General features: G+C 39.6%; 1 protein-coding gene and 1 pseudogene across 5 annotated transcripts in view; one reads left to right on the forward strand and one right to left on the reverse strand.

Annotated features, from left to right (window-relative positions):
• Positions 1-19,656, forward strand: part of ARHGAP26 (Rho GTPase activating protein 26) — a 426,643-nt gene that overhangs the window by 160,713 nt on the left and 246,274 nt on the right. The window lies entirely within an intron of this gene.
• Positions 10,017-11,066, reverse strand: LOC109392604 (40S ribosomal protein S25 pseudogene; annotated as a pseudogene).

The following is a 19,656-nucleotide window of genomic DNA, read 5'->3' on the forward strand; positions in this document are numbered from 1 at the left end:
TGTGTGTGTGTGTGTGTGTGTTTGTTTCTCTTACTGGGTCCAGAAGCTGGTTGCAAGTTTTATCTTTGAGTCATGTGAGTGTTTTTATATAGGTAGAATTCATAAAAAATTATATCACACCAATGTGCTCAAGTCTTAAAAAAAATTTAATCATATTTACTTGTCCTTGTTCCCTTTGGCTAGATGTCCTTCAGGAGAACAATTTCTTATGAAAACCAGAGAATATTTAATTGAGCAACCTGAGCTACACAGTGGGAGAAAAGAGAAGGAGGTCAGGTGAAATTGTATTATGTTGGAGAGCTGATGAAATTTTTGTAAGAAATGGAAATTTTGATAGCCAGAAGATTTTTTGCTTGAATGTTATGATTTAATAATATGTTGGTGGCACTTATTCTGGTCTTAGGCATTCTTCTTTCAGCATTTAGCAAACATAGGTTGTCCACCAATCACTTTGATGGACATTGAGGATACCAAGATGAGGATGGGCCACATTACAAGAAATTTCATTTGTTTGCTGCTGTTTCCCCATTGCCTAGCACAGTGGCTGGCACAGAGTAAGCACTCAGCAAATATTTGTTGAACGACTAAAGAGTTGAGGATAATTAAGGTTGTTTGTCTTGGGGAATTGGGTTGCTTCCATTACCTGAGACTATGTGTAGACTTGAAGTTATTTGAATACCTTGATTTTATAGTTTGCTTAGATACGTATCTACCTACTTGTACCAGAATTCAGCTGAGTGATCATTAATATTTTGTGCCACGGATTCATTTGGCAATCAGGTAAAGACCTTAGACCCTTTCTCAGAATAGTGCATAAAATAAAATATATGGTTTACAAAGGAAAAATTACATAGAAATACTGTTATCAAATGTTAAAATCACATGTAATATAACAAATATATGCTTCTTTATTAGCACATTAAATAATAAGATATAGAGGCAGGTCCGATAACTCCGATAAATGACATTACAAGTTACCTGCAACAGCAATAATATTATATGTAAATATCTGTGATTTCTATTGGTGACAAGGTTGCAGATATTACTGATACTGCTGTGATACGTATTAGAAAGAAATGCTAAACTTCAGCTAGAGGCTAATGGAAAGAAAGTTTTTTTTTTTTTTCCTGTGTCATCCTAGCTCATGGACCCCTGTAGCCTGGCTGTGGACCCTATTTCTCCATTTCTTTGCAAAGATGTTTTGAGAGACTTTCTTTTTTTTTAATTTTTATTTTTTTGTTTTTTTTATTATTAGTTTCAGGTGTACAAAACAATGCAATAGTTATGCTTTTCACCCCTCACAAAGTGACAACCCCCCTCCCTTGAGAGACTTTCTTCCCGACTTCTCAGACCCTGTCTCGGTTTATAACTGTACATCGATTAGTGTGACTGTTTGATTAATATGGTCCCCCTGCTGGATTATCATCTTCAAGAGGGTACGAACATTGTCACCTTTTTGTTTTAGTATCTTGTGTGCATAGTTTCTGGCACAGAGTAGGTGTTCAGGATATGCTTGTTAAATAATCAGATAAGTGAACCCAAGGACAATTAAAATATGGTTGGTTTGTTACGACTTGTGCTTTACTGAGGCTGTTTCCTGGCAATTCTCCACCTACCTACCTTTACAGATCTTCACAGATCCTCTGTTTAATAGTCTCCCTCCTTTGTTCACTTCTTTTGGTCTAAACATAACATAAAAGCCCTTTGGATTGTCTTCAGCATTTTCGGTAATTCTCAGATCACTGTTGACTTCATGTTGGCATCACTGCTTTTGTAGGCTTGAGCCACTCATATTTTCATTTTGATTACATTACCCTTCTTTACTCTTCTGTCATTACTTTTGTCTACATTATTTTAGCTTAACTTTTGGGGAGTAGGATTGGTTGTGAGGGGGATTTTTAACCTTCACTTCTGAACTCTTCGAGTTTTTCACAGTCTGTGTGTTAATTTTGTTATTAAACAAAAACCATAAGGGAGGGTTCCTGTGAGCCATGTTTATTCTTTTAGACATCTCTCCCTCTTTCTCTGTTATTGATATGAGTTATAATTTTATCGTCATACTTTAGCTGTGGAACCTTCCATTCCTGTTCATAATGGGAAGGCAAAGTTCCTCTCTAGAGTTAAACGTGCAGTGTGTATCCCTCCAGAACTTTCTCTGTGTTTTTATTCCCATACATGTACATCTAGAAATAGTTCTGTCTTGTAGAATTTTTGACATAGTATAGCTTTAATAGTATAGATAGATATAGATATTATCTACATATAGATAATATAGATAGTATAGTTTTTGACATTTATGTTGTTTTCAGCTTTTCGTTACATCATTACAAACAATGATGCAATGAAAATCCTTGTATACACTTTACTGTCTACTCGTTTGAGCATATTTCTAAGATATATACCAAGTGGAATTGTATATTGAAAGGCATGCACATTTAATATTTTAATAGATATTGACAAATTACTCTCTCCACAAAAATGTACCAAATAATACTCCTTCCAGTCACTTATGGGGGTGCCTGTTGCCTCCCCACCTTTGCCAACACTGAATGTTATGCATCTCTGTGTGTGTGTCTATGTGTGTGTCAATCTGATGGTAGAAAATTGTATCTTGTTTTTATTTGCATTTCTAAAATTGCTAATGAGATTGAAAATCTTTTCTTGTGTTTCTCAACTGTTTCCATTCCTCCCTTTTTAGACAGTAATGTATGTAAAGTATTTAGACTGACATCTGACATGATTCATGTATATAATATTATTATTCCTTTTACAAATTTGTCGCTTGGGATTACACCCATCATTTTTCTCAGTTCTTATTTCTTTTTTTAATTTTAATTTTAATTTTTTTCAATGACAGTTAACATTCAATATTATATTAGTTTCAGGTGTACGGCATAGTGGTTAGACGTTTATATAACTTACGAAGTGATCCCACGATAAGTCTGGTGCCTACCTGGCTTCAGACTTAGTTCTTAAAATATTATTGACTTTATTTTCCATGCTGTCCTTTACATCCCTGTGACTATTTTGTAACTGCCCATTTGCACTTCCTAATCCCTTTACCTTTTTCATCCAGTTCCCCAACACCCCCCTCCCCGGCCCCGCATCAGTTTTGCTTTCTAACGCCCAAGGTAGAACGCTAATTTTTTCTAGTGTTCTTTCTTCAGCATATATGACTTTTCCACTTCATGCTTGTTGCCATCTCTTATTTCCTAGCCACCCACCCCTGCTCTCAGGTTTGCAGTGGTGACTAACTAAGAGTACTTACTCCTCTCTCAGCTGGACTGCTCTTCTCCTGGTTCACTGGGCTGCATGATTTGAATGGGAACCTGAGGGTCCTCTGTACCTCTCTGCTCTAACAACAGTCAGCAATCTGTCGGACTTTTCCAGGTGCTACTACGGTCCTTCTAACACCCAAGTGAAAAATGGCCCCTTCTCAAGGAGCCACAGGAGCTGCAGTTTCTAGCAGTTGCAAGGGGTCTTAGCCCAGGGCTCTGAGACAGATATGCCCCTCAGCCCGGCTGGTGCTGTGCTCCTTTCAGCCCTTCTACTTGTGGTTCCATCTCAGAGCAGAGAGAGAAGATGCCTGCCACACTCTCTAGAGGGCAGTTGTTGGCCTGTCTCCTCCTTATTTTGTTATATCTACAGACAATTTCGTGTTTTCTGGAAATGCCTTCTTCTGGTTTTGTGGCCTAGCTTAACGACTGCCGAACCTCTGAAGAAATTGGCATGAGCGAGGCTGTAGCCCTGAAGGTTTCGGTTGCCAGTTAGTTGTTCATTTGAGTCAGAGTTGGCCAAGTTAAGAGTTCCCTATTTTGTTTCCTCCATCTGGAAGATGACATCTTTGTAAGTCAAAACTTTATCAGAGGCTCTGGTGTGTGTGTGTGTGTGTGTGTGTGTGTGTGTCTGTCTGTGTGATTGTTTTTTTTTTAACTTTTCATTTTAAAATCATTTCAGGCTTACAAAACAGTTTAAAAGATATAAGAATTCCAGAATACCCTTCACCTAGATACCCCAAATATCAACATCTTATATAACCACAGTAGAATTATCAAACCAGGAAATTATTACCTACATTACAGCCCTCAAATTTTGCCCATTGTCTCATCGATACATTTTTTCCTGTTCTAGAATCTCACCCAGGATCACACATTGCATTTCATTGTCACATCTCCTTAGTTTCATTTTACTTGGTGCAGTTTAGAGGCTTGGCTTATTAAAGGAACATTACCATCAGCAGATGTCCAGATCATTCAACTCCCCCATCAGGACAGCATTCTATCTGTGTTCCCATCTTGGGGTGTATTTAGGGACTGTTGTCAATAACCTCCCGCCACCTAGGTAATAATTCATACCTTTCCACAATCAGACCACTTATGTTTCTCTCTGCCTTCTTCCAGAGGCTCTCTGATGTATATTCAATGTCATGTTTGGAGATTTTCTTATAATACATCTATTTCTTTTGAACATTTTGTCTTCTACCTTATCTTTTCACATCTATATAGTCTTCCTTGAGCAATTTATTGTGTTTGTTATCTATATTATGGTTGTTGGTTTAAAGACATTTGAGGGCCCTTATAGGATCTTAATAGACATTCTGTGGCGTGACCTCCCACCTCTAGCAGCAGCACCAATTACTGCTGGCCTTCTCTCAGATATTATTGCAGTGATTCGTGGGAGTGGAGATTATGGTTGGATTAGCTTCAATTCCCCCCCCCCTGGGAAAAGCAATTGATAAAAGAAAGATCTTTTTAGAGTAACTTTGTTCATTTGATTGAGTGATTAAACTGGACCTTTCATCCATTTGTGCAGCTTTCTGTTACACCATAAAAGCCAGAAAGTATTCATATTTATTTGTGATCAAATCAAGCCTGGCATTTAAAAAAGTATATTGACAGAAGGAGCTGGATACGTTTTGAATATTAGGAAGTCTGTGGGTCAGGTTGTTTGCTTTGTGGTGAGGTGTGGAACCAGATAAGCATTTTGAAAAATTATCTCTGGGTTTGCTGAATTGGGCTCAAGCCTGGCTGACGATGCCAGTGTGACCTCATTCTTTTTAGGTGTGTTCCCGAAAACCCTGCCCATGACCCTGGAAGAAAACACCAGAATAAGTAAACATATCCTAAAAGCAAAGCCATTTTCTAGTATGGTTTTAAAAATCTTCCTGTTTGGTCATCTGGAAAATAGTGCAGACATGCAGTCTAATAGTTACAGCCAAAGGGCCGAGCAGAAGGAGCGGGGCCCTGGCCAGCCCTCAGCCAGCTGCCATTGATCCCACATGCTGTGTGGTCTTGACCCGATGCCCAGAAAAGCAAGATACCGCCCCCCCCCCATCTTTACCTCTTTATTTTTAAGAGCCAAAAAGAGAAGGAGGTGAGGGGAACCAGAAAGTGAGCTAAGATTTCTTAGGTTAGAAATATGCCTTCTTATCATTAATCATTGCTAATTAGTTTTTGTTTACCCCATAAATCTACAAAGAGCTTTACTTCACCCAGACTAAGGAAATTATCAACATGCTTGGGCTAAATTGACATGGATTTCTTTTTCTTTTTCTTTTTTTTTTGCTGTGGAGGGAGGTGGGTTGCCTAGTGTTGGACTATATTAGAGTACTTTTAACTTTCTGTCTTGGAACTACTTTGCAGAAACGAATGCCATCTTTCTCCTAGTAGTTGTTGGCTAGGCCAGACATCTGAATGGATAATGATTCTTTGCTTGGCAGTGTTTCCACCTAATTCATACCTCTGTGTGTTGTCATCCCAGGAAGATGTCGACTTGCTGAGAGCAGGGATTAATCATATCCTTTTGCATTTAATATTACCTACTGAAGGTGCTTAGTAGAGTGCTGTAAAACATAATAAGCACTCGTTCCGCATTGAACTAACTTTGAGGCAATGACTTGAGTTGGGTTCTGTTATGTAATCTATAGCTGAATTTATTTGTTGAACGTCTTGGGTTTGGTAATGATTGGGGCACTCTAAATAGAAATCCAAGAAAGCAAGGATCTTGACTTTCAGTTCTTCACTACATCCCCCCACCTAGAACAGCCTCCAGCCAAGATCACTGGGCATATTCATGGAGAGTTCATGTTCAATAAATATTTTCTGAATGAATGAATGAATGAATAAACGAATGAATGAAAAAAGGGTGTGTTTCTCTTTTTAGCCACAGGCTTTGAACTTACTATTGGGTGTTGGAAAAGTCATGATGCATTTTTGCAATGAAAAACAGAAAAAAATACGTCATGACTTTCTCGACGACCCAATATATTTTTTCTGCCTAGGATTCCTTTCACAGTGATTGCTGGTATATGGCAGGAACAGTGTTCTGCACCAGAGAAAGGCCCAGGTTAGAAGGCTCCTTAGAGACTAAGGATCAAGAATTGGTTGAGAAGTTTGTAATGTTTCAATTGTTTTATACTCTCTGTAGAACCAACAATAAAGTTAGGATGTATATGTGTGTATATGCATACGTATATATAGATGGTATATACATGATGTACTTGTGTGTGGACATTATATGTGTATATATATGCACACACACATACACATATATATGTCTATATATATATATTAATTTCTTGCCATCTTTTTCCTTGAGTTTATGAAAAATGCATAATTATGCACAGAGTTCTGGTTCCTGGTGGTCAGGTTGCCATGTTATAAAAGGAACTGTGACCGCCAGCATCCTTGCGGCCATGCTGAAGAAGCTAAGAGTTGACAAATAGGTAAGGGCTGATCTTAGCCTTCCATTTCCTGAGATGATTCCTTTACTGTAGCCCTTTTTTTTTTAGAATTAAAAAAAATATATACACCCTAAGAAAAAGTGTGTGTACATGCACGTGCACACACACAGATCTCTACTGCAGTGATGAGGTCCAGTAGAGAAGTTGGCAACGGTCATTTGTTATGATTCCAAGTGGGTTTCACTCTGTCTGCAAGTATTCCTGTTGTGTTAGTTCAGTCTGTTGGTAATAGTAAAAGGGTTAAATGCATGGGCTTTGGAGTCCGCGAACTCTAGTTGGAACCTTGATTCTGTTGTGAAGCTTTGAGCAATTTATCTGCCTTCCTTGAGCCTCAGTTTGCCCAGCTGTAAAATGGGGAAAGTAATAGTACTTAAGGGATTCAAGGAGATATCACGTTTCACCTCAGTTCTACAAAGATCAGGTATCTGATGGGCAGTGACTTCCAAAGGCCTTAGAGTTTACATATGCCTGTGTGAATATTATATCACTCTCTAGACACTTGCACAATCTATCCTGACTTGATGCTGACAGCCTTTTGAGCTGGTTATAGTCAGTGGAACTATGCTTCAGAAAAACCCAAGTATGATATATTTTATTATTTGTGGGGTAGCAGAGCTTGGAAGAGACTATAAAGCAAGAAAGCAAAAATAGTAATACTAAAAAAAATAAATAAATAAACTTAGGACTGAAAATTGGAAGGAAATGTGATCCTGAAATTGTCAGGCCAGTTTTGTTAACTTTATGTCAATATGGCTGCATTAACCAAGCATACATGAAGCAAGCACAGAAATGTCCTACTGAGGTTTGATAGTTTAATTTCCAGAGAGAGTTGAAGTATCTTGGCAGACGGGAATATGGGGCTATTTAGGGTGTACTCCTTTCCAGTCTTCATTGCGAAGGGCCCAGAGGCCAAGTGATTAATACGTTCCTTTCTATGAATAGTCTCAAGACTAGAGTCCTATCATTCTTACCAGTTCCAGTAAGCCTTCACTTTTACCACTATCATTTCTTTAGCCCTGAAATCTAATCATCATGAGTACGGTGCTTCTGCTGGTTTGTGGTTGAGGCCAGTACTACCCCATGAGAATCAGTTTTTGGGGGTTAAGATCAGTTTTGCCTGGAATGTGGGCTATTTCCTTGGGTAGGTTGGTATGTCAATCAGCATTCTTACTGGGTTCAAGACTGTTCAGTAGATTGTTCTAAACTCCAGCCACCATGTCGTTGGTTTGATCTGTGTGCTTATCACAGTCAAAGGAGGATTGATAAAAGCCGAGGAGTTAGGCACAACAGGAAAGCTTGTAGGCAAGGATGGAGGGAGGAATTTGAACACTTCCATGGATATGGTACACAAGGGCTTCTTACTCTGCAATGCAAGGATGGACTTGGGGAGGGGCATAATGGTGATGTCTGGGAACCCACTGAAGTGGCATGCAAGATGTGTGTATGTGGCTGTTCTAAGGAGAAAAGTCTGTCACTTTTATTAGTGTGTCAAAGGGCCCACTGCTGCCCAGTCGTTCCTCTGCAGACCTGGTTGTTTCACGAGAATAAATATTGGTTCTTAATATCCAGTAAAGTCATGGCGTATGTTCCTCCTGGGCCCACGGGTGAGTTGAAGAGAGCTGGGGAGGCTTCACTGCTAAGCACATTTGTCTGCACTTTGGCCCGCATTTTGAGCTTGCCCAGAAATAAATATAACACAACCTAATTTATTTCACAGATGAGTTACAGAGGACAAACTTTGAAGAGTGAGTAAGCGGGGTGAAGGAGTGGGCAGTGACAGGCAGGGAGGGAACATGCATTGGGGGGTTGTGTTGTTTCACCATTGAGTTTTCATATCGGATTGATAGCAATAATATTTACCTCAACTTGGTTAATGCTTGTGTGTTTCTTTTTGTGACTGCTACAATTAACAATTAAACTCAGACTAATGGTATGACTGATGTGGAACTAATGGGGTACTGATTGACAAGAGACAGCCAAAAGAATTTTACTGTCCCTTTTTTCCCCCCTATAAGATGTAGTGACTAAGTATTACCTCTGCCTAAAGGTGGACTTTAACTACCCACCTGGTGTGGGGCCACAGAGCTGTCTCAGTTGGTACAAGTGATGACTTCCTGTAGAATCTTGGTTGGCATGGTCCATTTGGGATGGGCTATACCAATGCTAGAATCGCTTTTTTCAGACCTGGGTAACTGATAGTAACTCTCTTGCCTCCTTAGGACCATTGAGGGGGATACCCCCTGCTCCCACTTATTTTATAAATAGTACAAGGCAAGCATATAAGCTGTCTATGCAAAGGTTGTTGTTGCTGTTAGTTTTACAAGGGATTTGCGAACATTGCATGTTATTCTAATCCTGCAGCCCACCTCGGGGAAAGAGCCTCAAGACTTTGCGCCATATTGTTCAAGACCACTAGACAATAGTCAAAATCTGTTCATCTCACTCTTCCAATGAAATAGAAGAATTTTAGGCCCCATCAATGGGATATTTCTGAGAACTTATGACATTATTCGTTCAATTTAGAGCCCAGATCAGGCTCTGCTTTCTTTCTCTGCCTCTCTGGTCAGAGTCTTGGCTGAGCTTACACCCACTCCCTTGGCTCCTGGTAGAGCCCCTTTGTTCTTGTAATTGGAAATTCCCAAGGTTACCTCTCCTCTGTGTTACAAATATGTTTTCTAATGAGTTGATGAATTACTGTCCCTACTCAACCCCAACCCTCTGGAGTCCTTCCGTGGGTCCTATTTTCTCTCCAACTCTGTTTTCTTTCTGTCATAAAAACACTCAGCTTCCTTGTTAGTCTGACTACCCACTTCCCAATTGGATCTCTACCTCCTCCCTCTTGGGAACCTGCCAGGTCCTCCTGCCTAGATCAGTAATGTTTTCCAGTAGCACAGCATCTGGCACACCGTCTACTAGGGCACGTTGAGAAAGTGCGTGAAACTTGACAAGTGGCCGGTGGTGGTAGAACATCAACTCAAGTGTGTTTCAGGTGCCCCATACCCAGTCTGTGTCCTCCTGGGGATTTTGAAGTTTCTGCCTTTGGTTTTTTGTTTGTTGCCTTATTTGTTTAGTTAGGAACAAGCACTTGGCCTATTTACCGATATATTTGACATCGGGCAGTTCCTGTATTGCTTCAGTGTCATCAATTCAAAGGCACATTTTCCCTTTTCGGGAAGAAAAATGACACATTTTATGAAATATAAACAAGGATTATAAGATGCATTCCTATTTCAAGATAAAGGTGTTTTATTTTTATTTAATAAAGTTTTATTTTTCAAAATGTACACTTGATGGGACCTGTTGTTCCTGCATCTTCACCAGCAGCTGGAGTATCCCCACCCTTGGTGTTTCGGGTATAAATTGCTTGAGCTTTGCACTTTGAAACTATAATAGTTTAATAAGTGCTTTACTAAGGAGCTCCTGAAGGGCTGCTCTGGCCAAGGAATCTTCAGTCTCAGAAATAACAGCTGGGGTTATAAGCTTATAGATGGGAACTTCCTTACAGTTTGTCATATGTCGCTTTGTCAAACAAGACTAGGTTTTTGAGCTTGTCCCCAACTTTGCCTTTGGACCACTTCTTCTTTTTGGCCTGGCCTCCAGATTCATTCACTGGGTCTTTGTCTTTCTTGGCCGACTTTCCAGCATCTTTTTTCTTCTTGTCATCCTTGGGTGGCATGGCAAAGCTTGGAGAGCAGCGGCTACAACTGCAGCTTCGCTAAGATGTAGGACAAAAAAAAAAAAAAAGGAGATAAAGGTGTTTTAGAATCAAGGAAATACGGCATATATAGACTCCTAGTGATGTCCTATGATTGGCCTGGAGGAAAGTTATGTAGACAGGAGGCTTTTGGAGGGGAAGGGAGATCAGAGACTCCTTTAAAAATCCAATGAGGAGTGTTTTAGATCTTGCTCCCTAGTAATTGTCAATTTTAACTCAAATAAACTCTTACAAAGGTTCTAAAAAAAAAATCCAATGACTGCTATAGACTATCCAAAAAATGAATGTACCCAGGAAAGAAATTTTGGCATAGTACTTATGGGAATTTAGGGATCCTTTGAATTCACACAGGTTACACATCTCTGGCACCGAGCTCTGTAGGATCGCATGTCCTTGTCTGACGCTAGTCGGAAAGCTTCCCAGAGAATGACTCGAGGAGAGATTGTGCAGTGTTTTCTGTCAGGAGCCTTGTTTAGGCTATTAACACTAAAAGACTCTGTGGGACCCTAATAGGGAAAATGGAAGCAGACACTGACCTATTCCAGATGTTCATCTTGCAGCCTGTGTCTTTGGCCAGGACACGGCTCGTGCTGTCCCCACGCAGCACGCAGTACACTCGGAGGGAGTCGGCGTACAGTGTGCTGCTGACTTGGCTTGGCTGTCTCGTAATGCCCAAGCCCTGGCTGCGACCGGTAGTGGAGTCCAGCCAGCCCAGCCATGACTTGAGAACAATCTTTGGAGGGCTTCTTTCACTTAGGACTTGTGAAGGTGACAGAGGATTAGTTGAGAAGGCCTAAACCCGCACTACATAAGGAAACTGTGCATAGTTTTAAGCATAAAATGATAGGGGAGGCGTCCATATTTATCTGTGCTTTCATTATCTGAGTCCCTGAAGTTACGAGTTTACCTAGGGAATCAGAAGTTAGGATTAATTGGAAACATTTAACCGATGACAGAGCACTAATGAAATTAGTCACAGCTTAACGGATTCTCCTCCTTGCTCAATACTTTCATTTATTTGAGGACATCTTGTGTGTGTCCTGGCCTGTCTCTGAATGGCAGATACACATTCCAAAGCAGAGCAAAGAAAAACTAAAAAAAAAAAAAAAAAAAAAGGCTGCAGGGTTTTATGAAGTCTATGGAAGGGGTATTGGAGATCCTCTTGAATCATGTGCATGGTCATGGGCAAAGGATGACCTAGGGATGTTAGGCCAGTTAGCAATTGAAGAGAAAAAACATGAGGATGACAGTTTGATAGATACTTGAAAGGAAAATTATTTGAATCAAAGGAAAATTGATAAGGCCCTCAAGTGCAAAACTGACTATGTTTTTATTGTGCTGTTAAAGTCAAACTCAAAGACTATCTTATAGCATTATCATAAAATCCGGTAGGAAAATTCATTTCCCATCACCCTTGTTTAGTCAGTTAAGATTTTGGGCACACATGAAATAAGAACTTAAATCTTATTTAAAGGAACCTTATTTTGATTATTTGTTATTTCATTTTTTTAGATAAAGTTCTAATCAGCCCCCCACCCCCACCTAAGACCACCATTTGTTAGTTCTCCTAATAAGGATATGGACTCTGTGGCTTTGTCTTTGTACCAGTTCTCCTATGGTAACAATACATGTGCATAATGATGTATGGCCGGCAGTAGGTTTGGGCACAGCTTTCTGGACTCCTCCCTAAGAAGAGTCTCTTTTCCGGTTTGATCTAGATTTCTGTGCCACGCTGTTCTTATTCCCTGCTGCCCTGTATTGGGAAGTATCATCTTTTATTGAAGTGTGTCCTGCTTTTTATAGAAAGTGCTGTAGCATTCTTCTGTGACAACTCAGAGTTCAGCTTTAACTACAGAGAACTTAGCAGTTGAACTGCTAAGGAAACTTGTGCCTATCAAAACACTGCAAACCTCTCCGTTTTTCCCTCTCCCCCTCAATTCCTCCATGTTTCGCACATCATTTGCACATGCTCAGGTTTTCAGTCTGGAAAGTTACTTGAACTGTGGCATAAGCTCCACATAGCTTTTCTAGAGAGACTTTTATTTCATAATGTTTCAGTGAAGAATGACTTGCAAATTTAACATAACACGAGTATGTTTGAAATAACAGAGGGGAATGTGTTAAAGGCCTTTCCCTCTGTTTGTTTGAAAATAAAAATCAGTAGTAAAAAAATCAAGGGATAGATATTTAAAATTTGGACCCAGACCCCCCAAGTTATGTGTAGTCATTTTTTATTCAGGGAACATTTTTTAGGTTTTAAGTCATGTGTTTCAATGTATGCTCCCCCCCCCGACCCCGTGTGGCACCCAGATTATGTTTTAAGTAAGTTCTAAGATTGTGCTGACTCAGCTTTTATGCAAAGATAAGCTCTGTAAAATGCCTAAATATTTAATGAACTGCAAGATTGAAAAGTCTCTGAGGTGCTTGTTATAACCAGGGCTAAAAATAAATGCACCATTCATATATTGAATATATTTAAAATAAGCAGTATGAGCAGATTGTTGTTGTGTAACTTTCTTTAAATATTGTGACCTTGAGATGTGTGTATGCTAATATGTAGGAAAAGAGTATCATGAAAATTAAATATATAGAGAAAAATGTGCACGTTTGTTTTTAGTTCACTTTTCTAATGTAATAAGGAGTGCTTCATCTCAGACTGTCAAAGATGAAAGAGATCTTAACAATCATCTTGAACATTTTCCTCACTTACAGAAAAAGGAAGGCCCAGAGAAGGAAAATGAATTCCCCGCAGAATCCCACAAGCACTTAGTGTCAGAGCCAAGACTAGAACCCAGGGTTGCTGACCCCTAATTTTATGCTCTTGTCATTATGCCATGCTATCACATGCCTCTTTGTAAGAATGGTATATATAGCAAGAGCTCATTTACTCATTTGTTTTTATCATTAATTTGGCAAACTGGACACCCACTTCACCCACTTTTCTATTGCTGTGTAACAAACCACCACAAACTGAGTAGTTTAAAACAACCCCCATTATTAGTTCCAGTTCTGAAGCCCAGAAATCTAGCTTGATGTGTCTGAGTGCTCTGCTCAGGCTGAAATCAAAGTGTGGGCTGGCTATGTTCTCATCTGAATGTATGGTCCTCTTCCAAACTCATTCCTGTGATGAGAATTCAGTTTCTTGTGTTTGTAGGACTTGAGTCCACAATTCCTGGCTTGCTATCCTTAAGCTAGCATTTAGAGGCAACCCCACATTCCTCATCACATGGCCTCCCCCATTTTCAGGCCACCAGCAGTACGTGGAATCCTTCCTATAATTTGGATCTTTGACTTTTACTACCAGCCTGAGAAAACTCTCTGCTTTTAAAGGACTCGTGTGACTAGATTAGGCCCATCCACATAATCTCTGTATTTTAAGGTCAGCTAACTTGGACTTGAATTACATCTGCCAAACCCCTTCATACTAGTTTTCCTGGATTAGTGTTTGATTGAATAACCACAGAATAGAAATCTTGGGGGGAGCCATGTTTAGGATTCTACCTACCAACTTATCTGGCGGCCAAACTTGGGACAAACCCTACCATCTGCGACACTTGTGAACCATGAAATACAGGCAACTCTATTACATTGATCAATTTTTGCACTCCAAGGGCCTAGTGATGGAAATGGCTTCTAGGCAACGACAACTGTTACGAAATCCATGCACTTGATTGCATAGGAAAGGCAGAATCATGCATGGCCTGATGGTCAAAGCTTAACTTGTTTCCAAATAAGGCAGCCGGGACAACCTGATGGAGCAAGAGTGTTTTTTTTTTTTTTGGTAGCAGAGGAAGAAAAAAGAAATTGGATTTATAAAAATGATCTTAGTTCAAACACCTCTGCCCTCCTCATGGATGACAGCACCAAAAAGTAATACTGAGCCTAGGTCAACAAGAAAATGTTAAGTTCCGTACCCTCAATTTAAGGAGAGAAAATCTATGATATAATGTGAAAGAAATTCCTACGAAAAATAGTTTAACATTTTTGCACCCAAAAAGGCTTAGCTCAACTTTAGTGGCTCTCAATTCACTTAAAATAAAACCCAAAGCTCTGGTGTGGCCGTAAAGATCAGCCTCATTGACCATCTTTCTATTCCCTAGTGCACCAAGCTCTTTCCCACCTCAGGACCTTTGCACCTGCCATTCTGCCTGTGTTCTTTGAGCTTTTCACATGCCTTTTTACATAGCTCATCCTTCAGATCCCAGCCTAAATTGCACATTCTCAGTTTTCTAATTGCCCTATTTACAGCATTACCATCTTGCTTCTTCCTAATTTCTGGTGCCTTCTGTCACATCATCCTGTGTTTCTTCTATTCAGCCTACTCTGTTTGCTTGTTTATGATTTGTTTCCCGCCTTTAGAGTGTCATTCCTTGAATTTGACCTTGTCTAACTCACCTTTGTCTCCCTGGTGTCTAGATCAGGGCCCTACTATATCGTAGAGATTCACTATTTGGGAGAGGTTAAAGAGTCCAGAGAGGTTAAATGTTCCCTTGTCCCGAAGGGAAATCATGGCATAACAGGGAATAGCAAGCACCCTCAGTTTTAGGAAATTTCAGCTTGTCACTTGACCATTGGTATTCCTGATAACCAATTTGACAGTTGGGATAAGGATGGCTTAATGACTAGCCCCAGGTCATAGTAATGACAGTAAGAGCTAAGATTAGCCTCCCCTAACACTTGAGAGTGTCAGTTATCATATATCACAAGGACATGGTCTGTGCTGAAATTATTCAACTTTTCGAGGTCTTGCCTTTCTTATACATTGCTAAGTGAGTCTTCTGATGTCCCATTTGAAATGTTTCAGTTCACTCTCCTTACTTCCTTCATACTTTTTTTCTGCTTGTATATTCTCATCCAAATTTGTTGTTTTTATTTTCAATGTCTATTAAACAAAATTGATGACAAGATTCACCTCCCGGTAGAAATTACACATCTTTTGAACTTTGGCCAGTGTTCCTAACCTTCGGCACTACTACTGGCTTTGTTACAAATATCATTGACCCTTTCAGATACCTGTGTGGTTGGTCTGACACTGAATTAATGAGAAACTTCAAAGATTCAAGCAAAACAGGAGAAATGCGAGTGGCGGAAAAGGAAATTATTTCCCAAATAAAACTTTCTCTGTTCTTATCTTGTACAGATTACGCCAGAATTTTCATTTTCTACTGAAATTTAATTGAGGCGTCTTTCATTTAGGCAGCTAACTACAGTACATGTGAATTTTACGCTGACAAATGTGAAACTGCTTTCAGGTTTTTGCTTTTTTGCCTTTTGCATCCTTTAATCCCCCTTAGCTCTCCTTTCTGGGGTTTTCTTGAGTCAACAGGAATTCACAAGGTACTGAATGTGTGGGATTGCTTTTGGCTCTTAACTATCTAAAAAAAATGGAGGTGGGGGAAGAATAGTAAAAGCTAAGACCCTTTTTGCCAAGTTTCCAGATCATCTGTGTTGTTGGGTAGTGGTGTGGTGTGACTAGTCTTAATCTTTTTCCAGTTTGTGGGCTGCCAGCCAAAGATCTGCAAGAGTTTTTTCCTTGTTTGACTAACAAAACTGAAGGCTGACTTTTTTTTATCCTCCTCTCCCCTCCCCTCCCCTCTAAATCTCTGGTTGATAAAGCTATTTATGTGCAAAGTATTGCTTCTACGTGAATTACAGTGAGAGAAGCAACAGGAACCCCCACACAGGCAAGCCAGGTGAACTGGGAGTAAGTAGAACAGAGTGGGCTCAACTTTTCCACAACTACAGAGAACGTTTACCTTTTAATACCTAAATAGATGACTTGGAAACTGATAAATTAGCGGTCCAAATAACTTAAATGTCAAAAGAATTCATACATTATAAAGAGATCCCCTTGCTTGTTTTATTAGAATATCTGCCATCTTTTTCAGTCAATCACCAAATAGTTAACAGAGGGGGAAAGTGAAAGCTGAAGTGTTCGAAGTCATTAATGATTCAAAAGCAATCAGAAGTCAAGATAAAGCAAAGCTAAATGGACATAGGGATCCGTGAGAAATCAAGATGAAGCAAACCTGAAATTATAATATTTCTGATGGACTTACTATGTCGTTTTAATTTTTTTGTTTTGTTTTAACTGACAGAAATGGAAAATGCTAGACTATATAGGATACCTGGCAGTTGAAATAAGACATGTGATATTAAAATACAACCTTTTACCCTTAAGGATATAACAGTTATGTTGAGGAGATCAAGGCATACAAAAAGTGACAGGCATGAAATGTAAATAGGCTTAATGCAGTTTCCCAACCGTTGGTTTTTCCTCTACGACTTCCTTGATTCTGGTCATATTCCCATAACAATTGTTCTCTTTACTTAATACCTGTCTTTGATTTGTTTCACTTTACTTACAAGATTTCATTTTAAAACTAAACATAGTCTTGACTGTAAACCAGTATCACTTACCATGTAAGGGGACCTTAAAAATAAATAAAATGGGAATTAAACTAGAATGGTAAGCTCTAACCAGATACTTCTACTTGCTAAAACCTCTGAGCTGATGCCCAGCTTTTCTCTCTGTTAAAAAGAAATACAAGAATGTTAGCAAAAAGAAATAAAAGAATGTTAGCAACTATTAAACGTTGAAGCCATGCTAATACCAAGTAGAGACTTCTTTTAGATGCTATCACCAAGCTTAAAAGCGACTAGGAAGGGAGTATCTTTCTCATGTTATGACAGTGTTTTTCAAGAATGCGTCTGGGAGCCAACTGAAATCAGACCTTGCACAGTAGCCTACGTCCCACACATGGGGAATGCAGGCCCTGTAGGATGCTAAGATTCAGCCACGGTGATTTTGTTAGTCCTGTGTGCACTGTGAGCAGATGCAAGCTATATAGGTGGAACACGGTGATTTAAAGGGCTTGTAAAAATTTGTAGTGTAGTTTAATCTTTAGTAGACAGTTCCAGTGTAAGACTTTTATTTCCCTCTTGCATTTTAGACAGTTTGGTTTCCGTTTTTAGTGATTTGCTTTGCAGCGTGCAGAATGGCAGTTATTCTGTACGGCTGGGATGGTGGAAAAAAGAATACAGGAGAGAGTCCAATATCGACACACACTTCCCTGCCTGTTTCTGAGGACTCGGGACCGAGTGGAGTTACAAATAGGAGAACTGCTTCAGTTGTGTTCATAGTGGACTGTAGGAGCGGGCATGCATACCTACACAGGCAGCTGTTAGGTCTTTGTGGGTGGAGGACTCGGGGCCTACCTGGGATTCCATGAGTAACGCCCCGCTGCTCCCAGCAGGGTTCAAATTTGGATCGGTCTTCTAATATTTCAGAGTACTTTCACATACCTGATCTCATTTTATCTACATGCCTTCTGTTGGCGTGTAAAGTGTAATTAAGAAGATAAATACTTTATAAGTATGTGTAAATATTTGGCCTCCCAATTGCAAACAGAAGCAACAGGTTACCCTCAATTAGGGTGGATAAATAAGTGTTGATTGTCGGCGCATTTAATTGTTAAAACTCTTTAGAAAAGCCATATGGCTATTAAAAGCCTTATGTTTTTTCATAGCTTTTGGTCTGATAGTCCCATTGCTGGAACAATTTATTCTAAGTCCATAATTGAAAAGAAGAAAAAAAAATCTATGCGGGAAGTTCATTCATTAATGAGTTATCTTAAAACTCGAAGTAATCAGTGTTTTCAACAACAGAGCAATAAGTAAGGAAACTATGGTATGACAACTCTTTGGATGTTAATACTGTCATTAAAGCCATAAATATTGAATGCAGAACAATGCTTAATAAATAGAAAAGTAATATGTGAGAGTATACAGGTATGTGTGTTATGATCACAACTGTGAAAATCACACACATATACAAAAACTCAGAGAAGACACAAGACAATAAAATGGCTGCTGTTAAGGTAGTAATTTTTTTAAAAAAATTCTTCTTCTTAATGTTCTTTCAGTGTTATAATGTTTTGGTTGGGAATAAAATTCAGGAGAAGGAAAAAGAAAGATATGTATAAAAACAAGTGGCATTAAGGCAGTCAGCTCCAGTTGTACGAGTATAGAAAAGCCAAGTAAATGTGAATCTTAATGGAGCCATTTAAACTTCAAGGTTGTGAGAAGGTGTGTGTAGCATCAATCTCACTTGTGATTGTGTGATCATACCTCCCAGGCTCAGACACCCACCCTGGCTTAGCACCCAGCACAGTGCTTGGCTTGTAATTGTCATTCATTAAAGGACAGATGATGGGTGGTTGGGTGGATGGGCAGATAGATGATGGGTGGTTTACTAAGAACACAAATCCAAATCAGAGTTTAAGGTTGAAGTGGTAGGAAAGAAGAATATGCTTCAAACATCAGTGTGTTTCAAAGACCAATCTAGGCTCTGAGATGAGTAGGGTTTGATGGGATGGTGGAGGAAACACTAATTAGAACTAAGAGGCCTGTTTGGATAAGCCTCAATGAGCACCAGAAAGGGAAGGAAAGAACCAATGTATTAGGGAACAGAGGGCCTTCCGGGCTAGAGAAGTAACATTCTTGTGCATATGGAGGTAGGAGAGGGCAGTACGTGGGGGCGGAGTGTTCTGGCTGGAGGTGGGTACACTGATGGGGTTAGTGGTGAGCAAGTTTGCTGGAAGCTCCCAATACCCTTGGAGAGAGGGCCTTGCTGCTATTAGAGGAATAGATTCAAAGAAGGTTTTGAGTTGGACTTATGTTCAGGTGTTTCAGACAAGGCTCCTGGTTCATGGGTAGTATATTGAGAGCAGGTTTTCCTCCACCTCCACCATCACCATCATCACCACCACCGTCATCATCATGTCCTTTTCCTTGGTTATTGACTCATCCTCATAACAACTCTGTGAGGCCCGGCTTCTTCTTATCCTTAGTTTACAGTTTGGGGAACTGAAACACAGAGAGATTAAGTGATTTACCTAAAGTCACAGCTGATAACTGACCAAGGTAAAATCTGAGCCCAGATCATCTGGTTTAGAGACAGTTCTCTTATATATGACTGTACTGAACAGTAGCCCTTGGGTTGAGCAATTATAATTCCATTATTAAAAATAAAGACCGACAACTTCTCAGCCTTTCCTCTCTCAGAAAGTTACCTTAGGATCTCCAAATTGTTTTGTGTGTGATATATTTCAGAAATGTTTTAACATACAAATCGTATATATGCTTACTCTTAAGAATCCAAATGAGGGCCGGCCGAGTGGTGCGATGGTTAAGAACT

The sequence above is a fragment of the Hipposideros armiger genome, unplaced genomic scaffold (assembly GCF_001890085.2).
Source record: "Hipposideros armiger isolate ML-2016 unplaced genomic scaffold, ASM189008v1 scaffold_11, whole genome shotgun sequence".
NCBI classification, from domain to species: domain Eukaryota; kingdom Metazoa; phylum Chordata; class Mammalia; order Chiroptera; family Hipposideridae; genus Hipposideros; species Hipposideros armiger.